The sequence below is a fragment of the Akebia trifoliata genome, chromosome 1 (genome assembly GCF_017979445.1).
Source record: "Akebia trifoliata isolate Shusen 1 chromosome 1, ASM1797944v1, whole genome shotgun sequence".
NCBI lineage: Eukaryota > Viridiplantae > Streptophyta > Magnoliopsida > Ranunculales > Lardizabalaceae > Akebia > Akebia trifoliata.
The window spans coordinates 3007903-3020456 of NC_141375.1; the positions used below are offsets into that span (position 1 = coordinate 3007903).

Below are 12554 nucleotides of genomic sequence, written 5' to 3' on the forward strand. Positions count from 1 at the left end.
TAGTCGAGGAAAGTGTTCAATTTTCTTTGAAGTCTGATAGTTAAATCATTGACTTGTAAATGATGAGCTTTGACCTTTTTGTCAAATGCACGGGTGACTCTTCTTAGATAAGCTTGCACATGGTACATGGCTTTAACTCGTTTTCTTCAATCATGTTTAATTCTTCATACTGCTGATGAACCCAATCTGTTTCTAACAAATGATTTTCCAACAAGACCCTGAGAGACGAAATTTCCATTTCAACTGGTAAGACTGCTTCCATGCCATACACTAAGGAGTAAGGAGTAGTTCCAGTGGAGGATCGAATTGAAGTTCGATATGTCCATAGCGTGAATGATAATTTTTTTGACCAATCTCGATGTGATTAACACATTTTCCTGATGATAGTCTTGAGACTCTTACTAACTGCTTCAATCGTTCCATTGATCTGAGGACGGTAGAGAGATAATGTGATGTCGAATCTCGAACTTTGAACAGAGTGATAACCTAAGCTTTGATGTACGACCCATTATCAGAGATCAATACTGTTTCAACTGTTTCATTAATCTAATAATGGTAATCTATTCTGGGAGCTCTACCATGTTGAGAAGTCTAGCACTGATATATTTTGTAAGTTCTTCTTTGATCGAATTTTATCAATTCAATATCTAATCCGTGTCAGACAACACACAAGCTTGCACCTAACATATCCTCATGGGCCCACGTGAACAAGTCTTTTGAAATTTCTGAGAAAATTTATTATCCCCTTGTGTTCCTCTAGGGATAAGTTAGTTCCAATCTGAATTTCTTGGGAATTATTTTTGTTCCGAGGTCACTGACCTTTGCTTCATCGAGCAAGACATTTATCTTCTCATTCAAGAGGGGGTTCCTTATTAAAGGAATTTCTCCTTGAAGCCGGTTATTAGTTAATTCGTTAATGCGCTCGCGGTATTCAAAAATTTTCTTTATCCAATCAAATTCAGAAGGGGCGACAGACACCTCTATAAACTCGATAAACTAACTCGATTCAACAGGAAAAGAGTAGACTCAATTTAAAGAAGACATGACCTTATTGAAAAAAAGGACTCGAGCTAACCCAAATGACTCATGAAAACACAAGACAACTACCCACACCGCGCTTGATTAGGACTGATGACTGAGACATTGATTACAACCGGCATGACTGAGGCACTGTGATCTTCAAAGAACAACTAGACGATGTTGAGAAATTTTGAGGTCATTTCTCACTGTTGACTTGATATTGACGTTTACTCTAACTGACCAGATTTACAACCCTAGCTAGACGATGGACGATTGAGCTTAGATATAATGATAACCCTTAAACCTCATTGAAGGTGAATTTAATCAATTCCAGGATTACCCCCTTGATAAAATTTTAAACGAACCCTGAGATTTTATTGAATTTTGTGCACCAATCCATTAAACAATTCATTAATGTAATGATTATTCAGAAAAATAATTTTATTACACTCTTGAAAAATATTGACAAATAATGTTTTCATTGAATAACAACTTCCACAAACATATTTCAATAATTTTTCATGCAAAAATAGATTTTTTGTAAACCTTTTTTTCTGAAAAATATTTTTCTTCATTTTCTTTTTTTTAGAAAAATTTTTGAGAAAGCATTTCCTTTTGAAAAATCTTATTCTTCCGAAAAATATTTTACTTTTGAAAAGCATTTCTCTTCTGGAAAAATGGGTTGAAACCCGAATTTAGAAAAGAATTTGATTTCCATTTTGATCTAAATGGCCCGACCCATCATGATTATTGGATCGAGATGGACTGGGTCATTATAAATTATTGCAAAAAATGGATTCTTTATTGGGTCAGTGCACCCATTTTAATTTTCAAAAAGAAAATTTTTTATCCTTGAGGGCAACCATACATTCTTGATCTCATCATTCACATCACTCACATACATTCATCAATCACATGCATTCATTCAATAAACAACCAGGGAACACCCACGATAAGTTCGAGTCGTGACCTACTGGGAAGGTTTCTAGACTCTAAGCTTACTACGTGCAATGCATTTTTATCTGGCCACCCTTGCCCAAGCACACCTATATCCTTTCGATACGTGGTGACTTGGTTTGATATACCGTATAGGTGAAAATATAAAACCGCAATTCACTTCTCTGAAGTCAAAAACAGCCAGTTTGATCTCTAGTTGAGAGGTGGCGCACAATGCTAAGCAAGGGCCCACTTAAATACCTCTCGTCTAGAATAGACGTAGTCTATTCCCCTCGTACAGTAGGGTACAGCGGGGCAAGATCTTGCTTAGGCACCGGTTTTGACCAAGAAGTGCAATTGATATACTTAGACTATCTTTTATACCTACGGGTACGAGTCAAGAGTTGTAGCTTTCATAAATGGTTTGGCATCCCACGAGGGGACCGACCACGTACTAGTACTACGTTGGCAATCGGGACATGTGACTGTGTGGCTTACAATAGGTCAAAGGCTCAGGTCGCTCCAGCCTGGGTGCATCAACATACTTTTCAGAATCACCTGATCAGATGGTATTGATGCCCCCAGTTTGATATACCCTAAGGTACGTGACTGGAGTTGTGGGTTTCATGATGATGTCATATCTCCGAAGAGACCGGGCCACGCACTAGTGCCACGTTGGCTAAATGGGACGTGTGAGTGAGTAAAACAGTAAACGTGCATGTGGTGTGTGCAAAACAGGGTGGGGTGTGCCCGGGACCTTTTTCAAACAAATGGGCCCATGGATCCAATCAAACCAATCATACATTTAATCAAAACCAAAATCATTCAAATCATATGAATATTCAATTAAGATCACATTATTCCCATCACATAAGCACATTAACATTACGATCAACATCAATCATGTATTTCAAGCAAGATCATGGTAAATTAATCAATAAATATGGCATATGATAATGATCAAACAAACATTGCAATAGGCATAATTTTTATAATTTTTAAGGTCCAATCAATGATCACTTTTGGGTGATCCAAAATAAATCGAGATTCCAATAGGTGTTACATTGATGATAGAATGACAATGGTTGAGATGAGTTCACTCTCAAGAACATTAATTGTGCCAACATTAGATAAATTCAGATTTTCTGTGAATTAGAAAAATACAATCTGAACTTGCATCGATGATATCTAAGGCTCCCGATAACGAAATCGAGTGAAATCAAGTTCTAAATTAATCTACTCGATGAGATCTACATTTTATTAATAGGTGTCCAGACTTAGTTCTCACCAGAATGTTCTGTAAAAACGTTTTAACGTTGCTGTCCCAACTTTCATTCAGAAATAATTCCAGATTTACAGATTGAACTTGCATCGATGATATCTAAGGTTTCCGATAATGAAATTGAGTGAACTCAAGTTCTAAATTAATCTATTCGATGAGATCTACGTTTTATTAAGAGGTTCCTAGACTTAATTCTCACTAAAATGTTCTGTAAAAAAGTTTTAACATTGTTGTCCCAACTTTCATTCAGAAATAATTCCAGATTTACAGATTGAACTTGCATCGATGATATCTAAGGCTTCCAGTAACGAAATTGAGTGAACTCAGATTCTAAATTAATCTAATCGACGAGATCTATGTTTTATTAAAGGCTCCCAGACTTAATTATCACTAGAATATTCTCTAAAAAAGTTTTAACATTGCTGTCCCAACTTTCATTCAGAAATAATTCCAGATTTCCAGATTGAACTTGCATCGATGATATCTAAGGCTTCCGATAACGAAATTGAGTGAAATTAAGTTTTAAATTAATCTATTCGATGAGATCTACGTTTTATTAAAAGGTTCCCAGACTTAATTCTCACTATAATGTTCTGTAAAAAAGTTTTAACATTGTTGTCCCAACTTTCATTCAGAAATAATTCCAGATTTACAGATTGAACTTGCATCGATGATATCTAAGGCTTCCGATAACGAAATTGAGTGAACTCAGATTCTAAATTAATCTAATCGACGAGATCTATATTTTATTAAGAGGCTCCCATACTTAATTCTCACTAGAATATTCTCTTAAAAAGTTTTAACATTGCTGTCCCAACTTTCATTCAGAAATAATTCCAGATTTACAGATTGAACTTGCATCGATGATATCTAAGGCTTCCGATAACGAAATTGAGTGAACTCAGATTCTAAATTAATCTAATCGACGAGATCTATGTTTTATTAAGAGGTTACCAGACTTAATTCTCAATAGAATATTCTCTAAAAAAGTTTTAATATTTCTGTCCAACCTTCATTATTCCATCATTTTCATAAGTCAATTTGAATATTTCATTATTTAGGGGTCATCAAAAAGTGATCCTTAATTGGAAAAAAATGCAATACCCAAAATCATCTACAATCAAGAAAAAAAATAAATAAACAGAAAAAATAAATAAAATAAATCCAACTAAATAATAAAAAAAAACTAGGTCATCTTGGCAATGCTCCCATACTTGGGGTTTTTCAAGTTTGATCCTCAATAGTCCCCAGCGGAGTCGCCACTGAAAGCGCCCTCGATCCGCGGGGTGCGTAGATCCGCTTTTGACTTTTGAGATTTGGGAGTCGCCACCTAGTTATTGTGGTCTAGGAACCAAACTGACTCTAACATGGATAAAAAGAACTAATCTACCACAAAAAATCTGAATTCGGGGATCATGTTACGGGGTTGGAAGGTGTTAGGCACCAACCCCGCCCGGCCAAAGCCGGTCTCTACTAACTTCCCAAATATATCACATTGCTAAAAATTTAGATAAAAATAAAAAAATTACATACCTTTTCGATAGCAAGGATTTTGTTCTCTCAGATCTGACAAAAAGAGCTCCTTGTACTGTACTCCCTTGCTTCGTTCTGTCTCCGGATTCGACTTCGGATCTCCTAGATCAAGGTATCTCCTTGTTTTTGAATCTAAACTCTTCAAGTTTGTTACGGATTTAGAGGTGTTTTTGGAGGGATTTTAGGGGTTTTCTAGACTAAAATTGAAGGGGGGATGTTAGGTAAAGAGTTGGGGCTCCAAAACTAGGGTTTATGGGGGGCTAGGGGAGCTTCTAGACCTACTTCTCTTAGGGTTTATGATTTGATACGAAAATAGGGTGTGAGCACCTCTATTTATAGAATTTTTTAAGGGTTGATTTGGATAGAGTTAGTATTTAATTAGAGTTCTTTTAGTTAGAGTTGTGTTTTAGTTAGAATTATTTTAGGTAGAATTGTGTTTTAATTGGAATTATTTTAGGTAGAATTGTTTTTTATTTAGAACTCTATTAGATAGAGTTATTATTTAATTAGAATTCTATTATGACTTTTGGTCTTATTTGATTGACTTTTAATGTTTTGACTTTAGTCTTAATTGATTGACTTTTAATGTTTTGACTTTAGTCTTGCTTAATTGACTTTAATTTTGACTTCAGTCTCACTTGATTGACTTTAATACCTTGATTCAGTCTTGCTTGATTTACTTTGATTTTTGGAGAACCCCCCCTCTAAAATATCTTTAATTCTTTAGACCCCAAATGGAGGGGTCTTTAAAGAAATATCCCACGAACCCTCAACAATTTTACTTAAAAGTCCGATTGATCGATTTTTTTAGTTCCAATTTTCAAATTAATTTCATTAATGTTTCACTTTAATTATTTAATATTTTATTTATTAATTTTGAATTTTTTAATTATGAAAATTGTGAAATTACCGTTTTGCCCCAAGAGAGGACTTTTCACGTTTTAAGTCGATTTTTAATGTTCTAGGATGTTTTAGAATCAATTTTTCGTAAGGAATTCAATGGAAATATTATTTTGTGTTATTTATGAAATTTTTTTGTGTGAAATGGTCATGAACTTTATGAGGGGCATTTTTGTAATTTTGTCAAATTCTGTTAAAATTGGTGAAATGATTTATTTGGTTTCGATTTGTTATTTTATGTGTTTGAGAAAGTTTTCCTAAGCGTAACGTAGGCTCTAAGGTTGTTTTGAGGTTAGGGGTATTTTGGTAATTTGATCAATTTTTAGTGATTTTTATCGTGAAGCTTCTTTTTGGTCTGCAAGATGATGATTTCTATGTTTCTGGGGTCGTATTTTCCTAGCGTAGCGTGGTTTCTAAGGTTTTGTCAGTTCGAGATACCTCATCCAGATTTCTGAAACACATCTGGTAACAAAATAAAGCAATGGAATACACATCCATCATTGGGAACCATTGCAAACGGGTTGACGAGTTGATTAATCAGGCAGATGCAAAAATGGGGTGTCTACACACCTGTCATTGTTTGTTTTGATAATACCACACCTCTTTTGCTAGCACCAAGCTCCATCTTCTCCAATCCAATGTTTCAAGTGTCTGAAATTTTAATGCCCACTATAACCGAGCCTTCTCTAGTTGGAATTTTAACCCATCTGGGAATGTCTAACGCCCTCCATCTGACTTTGATTCTCGTCGCTGTGAGGTCTACCAACATCCTTGTAGATTCTTTGACTTCCAATAGACCGCCCAATAAACCACTGATGAATTCGTAAGATTTAACTTCCCATTTATGGAAGGGAAGACCGATAATATCTATCCATGTGCCAGCTTGTTCCCAACTATACGTGATGCTATTGTAGTTAGCGTACCACGCTATCAAACTAACCACATCGTCTTGTAACTGTATTTGTTTTAAGTTTCTAAAAATATCGAACTCTTTTTTACCGTGACACAAAAATACTCTCGTCTTGGCACTGCACGGCCTTAGGGTAATTATGGAGGAATTTGCAGTCATTGAGTTAACCACTCTTGCCACCCCATCCCAGCAGATCGTCCGATCACTAGCTTCACAGATAATTGCCCACCTCCATGTTCCGAACTTATCTGAGACTCCAACCATATTGGTTGATACAGGTAGCTTATGGTAGTTCTTCTTATATTTTGCAGGCAGAGTCATACCTTCAAATCCTTTCCTCCAAGGGTGATCATCAACTTTACCTCCTCTAAGTAAGGCCTCCGATAGATTGTCCCACCCTATACCATCATTTCCTTCGGGGATCAACAAGGATGGGAACCATCCTTCCCCTGAGAATTCAGATATTTTTAATAAACGCCCGTATTCATTCACATACCCTCGTGCCATCTTACAACACTCCATTACTGTTGATTTTTTCCAAAACGATTTCCCTGAGTTCCATCTCTTTGCATCTACCAGAATCTGCACCAACTACAAACTTTCTTTTTCAAACAATACAAGCTCCGATCCACCCTTGTCTCTTCTCTCCACCACCCTGGTAGCTAGATTATTTTTCACCCAACAGTTCTGGATCTCAAATATCTTCTGGTCAACCTGAGCTAGGATAGCCCTCCCCACCAGTGAGTAACCGTGCTTCTCGCGAGCCTTCATCTCCGTAGTGCTGTAGTTGCCTTCACCCACTACATGTAGGTCATCATCTAGAATAAATCCAATTCAATATTTGACATGGTATGTCTTGATCTTTTGATCAAGATACAAGGTCCTAGTTACATGTGGTGGGCGGTAGAACCATCATGCCGCTCATCGGACATCAATCCATGCTAATATACCCATTTTTTCTATTAGGCATTTCGTCGAACAACTCATCCACCATATATCCAAACTCAATATTTCTTCTCTTAAAGACTATAGTTTGTTTTTATAGCCATCTCATTTATTCATGAGCCACTCTCTTTATTCATTTCATTCTAAATCAATAGATATCAATTTGGGCATTTGCCATTGTCCTTGCCCTAAAATCTAGCCCCATGAAACCCTCATATGAATCAAATTCAAAATCCTAAGCCTCTTACACCTTATTAACTGGATTTGTGACAATCGACGGAGTTTAGTTGGTGTGAAGTTGTTTTGTTTTTATTTTAAGAGATTGGGTCACAAGTTTTAGCAAGAAATCCCGAAGTCTAAGAGGTATGGCAGTCACTTTGCTTGTCATAGCTTGGTCAAAATCTTGCTTCCAATCCATTGTTTCAAAACTCGGTTCAACGTCTTGTCTCATCCATGAACGAAATCGAGTTGTCTTGGATGAGTCAACTCGACTCGTACGAGATAAACCATTTAACTCGGGTCATAATTACTTATTCACACACATACACACACACACACATATATAATATATATTATAATATATTTTTTTATAAACTAAGGCAAATTAGACAATGTTTTAAATTAATTATTTTCATTAAAATACAAAATCTGGATTGACTCAGATGAATTTTATTGAGTCAATCGAGATTTTTAAAATATCGTTTGAGTCAACTCGTTTATCTAGTGAGATTCTACATGTGGGAGATGCCTTCTCACATCCCAAACCATGTTTCTATCTAAATAGGGGTGACAATGGGTTGGGTCGCGTCGTGTTGAGGTAAGGGTATTATGAAAATTTATCAAACCCAAATCCAAATCCAACCCATTTAATAACCATGTCAAAAACTTAAATCCAAACCTAACCCATTTATAAATAGGTATATTTGACCCAACCCATATATAATCTTTTTAATAAAATTCTAGTCTTTATTAGAAAAATTAAGTTACCTTTCCACCACCAAAAATAAAATACCATTACTAAAAATAAAGTCACATAACCATAAACTAAGTTCACTGGTGAAAACTAATTTTCTTTTAATTTTTTTTCTTCAAAATTCATATAATTTTGACCATTACAATCATGTGACATCTTATCATGATTTTAGATGTCAAAAGGTGATGTGCTCCGAAAATTTTCTTTACTAACTTAATAAGAAAATTATTTATTATTATTATTATTATTATTATTATTATTATTATCGGCTAAGCAGCACTACGTGAAAATCTCTTAAATTCGACGACAGTATGTGACGGCTTCTATCTATCAAATATGTTTTACAGGATTTGATGGGCCAAAAAGCCATCAAATAGTTTTAGATTTTTATTTATTAATAAACAAATAACACAACAGACCCTAACTCTCAATTTCATCTCCCTCTCGATCTTCTTCTCTCTCTCACACATTCTCCGCTCAATTTGTTCTCCTTCAATTTCTCTCATTGTTCCTTTCCCGATTTCATCTCTCTCTTGATCTCCTTCGATTTCTCTCATTGTTCCTCTCCTGATCTCATCTCTCTTTTGATCTCCTTCGATCTGTCTCTCATTCTTCGTCTCAGTCTCCTTTGATTTCTTTTTCTCTCTCATTTTCCCTCTCTTGATCTCATCTCTATCACAATATCTTGGTATGATCTCCTTTGAGAAACGAAGGGATCGACAGAAATCTTTCTCTCCTTGTAAAATTTGTTTTGGATTCTTTAAGAGAAAGATGAGCTTCTTGTTTGTCTTCAAGAGTGGATGAAATTCTACTAACAAAGGTAAGGATTTCGAGTTCGGATTCAAAGTTTTTTGTGATTATAGACTTAATTTCACATTTTCTTTATGTCTTGTGAAGTTTGGATCATTTAGGTGTTCTTTTAAGAAAATCTAAAGTTTTGATCTCAAATTCACAACTTATCCTAAACTGTTGATTTAATCTGTTTTTTTTTTTTTTTTACTTCTAAATTTCAGATCGAATAGATCCAATTTATTTTGCCTAAATTTTGAATACGAAACTCTTTACCGTTTTTTTACAATATTTATGCATTTGATATAACTGTGTATAATCACTTTCTTTAAGAAAATTGAGAATTGGGATTTTGGTTTATCTTATTGTTACTTGATGCATTAGGTTTTAGTGTTTGCCTTTCATTTGGCTGATGCATGAGGTTTAGGGTTTATTTTACTGTTGGTTGTTGTATTAGGGTTTCTGGTTTGGATTAACGAATGAATGTCGTTCTGCACTGTTATTGGTTGTTTGTGATGCTCTTGTATGTAGAAATTCAAGGAATCATTTAGGCGTTGTTGGTTGATGTAGGGTTTATATTTTACTATGATATGTAAATACTTGAGCCTTTTTATAATTTATTTTAAACATGGCTTGCTTCTAGAATGATCTATTATCTATAAAGATGGGGAGATTGATTACAATCCGTTCCATATAATTTTGGATGATGAAGGGGAGGTGTATTTTTGGTTTACTATGTGATTGATCCATCCTAATTCAAGAGTAATTATGTTTTATGGAGCTGAATGTTGAGAATCAAGAAACAAAATGTGCATAAGTTGAGTGTGTAGCAAAGATGGGGATACACTTAGATAGATGTGTGGACAAGCTAGGAAAGACAATTAGAAATAAACTTTCAACATCCTTTTCTTTTGATGCAATTACTTGATCTGATATTTGTATTACAAATATGTTTATAAGTGTTGGGAACTCTATTCTATATTGATGTTTTCATTCTATTCTTTTGTACTGCAGTTGGCAATGGCTGTTTCCTGTTTCTGTGCAAGCAATTCTGAAGTGTTTCCCGGATGGGATACACACTTGAAAGTTGGGTAAGCCATGCAATTTTATTTTGATATTTTTATGTAAGTAGGATTTTTTCCAGGATTGTGGTTTTCTATATTTAGTATTAATAGTATTAGATGACTATAGTTAAGTTCAAATTGATGTGGGTAGTAATATGAAGTGAAGCAAACTGATTGGTGCATTTTTTTCAATAGATAAGATAAAGAAAAGAAATAGAACAAAGGGGAAGGTCGAGATGACCCTCCTAAAAAGCAAACAAAAAATAAAGCAACAACAACCACCACTAAGGCAAAGCAATGCAAATAACATCCCACATTTTTATGTAACTTCTTAGGAAATTCAATTACTAATGTTCTTCTGATTGTTGTATTTTAATTGTAGTAATATGTTGTGTATGATATTTGAGTGATGGATTTTAATTAATATCTTTTGCAAGGTTTTATACAGGATCCTATCAGAAATATAAGCGTGGAGACACATGTCTTGAGTTTTTGTGGAACATAAATCAACACATCCCAAAGAAATGAGTTGAGGTTAATGGTAGGGGACAACCTGTTGGCGATGATCAGCTTCTAATGGATAGGGAAGCACTATTTGCTGCTGCATTAAACCACAGACTTCCCTCTACAAAAATGCTTGCTGAAATTGCTGCTAATTGTAATAAGAGGATGATGGCTAGCAGGCATGCTGAGGATGCTGGCAGAAAGCTTTACTTGTGGGCGATGCTGAAGAAGAAAGAGGTATACATCTGCTATTATGCCATGCACTCTTCATTTTGTTCTGGCGACGTCTCACTGGATGCTTATCTACTCATGCTTTCCTGTCTATACAACTCTTACCAAGAGATTTAATGAATGCTTTATCTACTCATGCTTTCCTGTCTATGGCGCCCATAGTAAATTTAGTTGACCTTTTCAGACTGTGTGACCAACTTCAGGATTTTCAGTATTAGATGTTTATGGACAGTATGAATGAGATTATTCAATTTTCTGATTTGGAGTTGTTCATCAGTAACGATTGATATCCTAATACTTTCACCTTAGTATTCTATTCCACTACCTTCTCACCCTAGACAGGTTTGTGATATTTGACAGGGGAATATAGTCACAATGTTCGTATAGCCCATCGGTACACATGAATGTGTAATACACTCCTGAGTCGGGTCAGGTTGGGTATGATAATTCTGGAATATTTGGCTTTTTTTTTTCTTTTTCCTACCTATTTACTTCTTTGTGAACTTTTAATTGTACATTACCATTGTCCTCTTTCATTTAGTAAAGAGTCCCATGTTCTAGAAAAATGGAAGAACAGGATGCAGTTTGGATCCAAACTTACTAAATTTGATTTTCTTATCACTTGGATTTCCTTTAAATCATAGTAACCATTTATCTTCCATTGATGGTCTATGCTTGTTTCCATTTGGGGCCTATTGATTGAATGCCTTCAATTGATGATGTGGTGCATGGACCACTTGAACATGAAGAATAGATCTTTTGTAATGAAGAATATATCTATTGGTATTGGTGAGGTTTTAGTAGTAAGTATGTAATACTCTTGGTAGATTTGTGGAGCACTTGAGACCCACCTTTGATGAGATGTGGGATCCCATAATGGAAAATCTTGATTTGTTCATAATTTGGTCTAAAGACATGCATGTAAAGAGTTGTGTCTCATGGAACTCTAAATGAATGTAAATATTTTGGCTTAGTCTGTGTATGTTCATACTTTTGCTCCAATTGAGTAGTCCCATATTCCTCAAATTTGAAGGTTTAATTAGACTTAAGAGTACCTTATTTTCGAATATAGGATAAAATTGTGATATGACTTAACAGTTATGTGATCACGTGCCCATGCAACACGTCGAATTCAGGTGATGAGATGCAGGGCGTGCTCCCACGTGGGGACTGTCTACTGATAATCCATATGTTGTTCTTTTAGTTAAAAATTCAACTCTTTTTCTTCAAAAATTCTATTGAAGTTTCATTCCTTTATTTCGATGTCATCCTATAGTTAGAATTACAATATTTTTTTCTAACTAGAATAAGTGTAATATTACATAGAAATATGTTACATATAAAGAGATTATTTTCATATTTAAATATATTGAAAACTTAGAATCAGTGTAATATTACATATAAAGAGATTATTTTCATATTTAAATATATACTTGTGTAATGAAAGCTAAAATGTCCATGTTATTC

The 12554-nt window shown here is 34.8% G+C and overlaps 1 long non-coding RNA gene across 1 annotated transcript; it reads left to right on the forward strand.

The window, feature by feature from the left end:
- The first annotated feature begins 9006 nt into the window (after positions 1-9006).
- LOC147410387 (uncharacterized) lies at positions 9007-10384 on the forward strand. Its single transcript, XR_015176552.1, has 2 exons — positions 9007-9319; positions 10303-10384. It is a non-coding gene; the product is annotated as an uncharacterized LOC147410387 (long non-coding RNA).
- The last annotated feature ends 2170 nt before the right edge of the window (positions 10385-12554 follow it).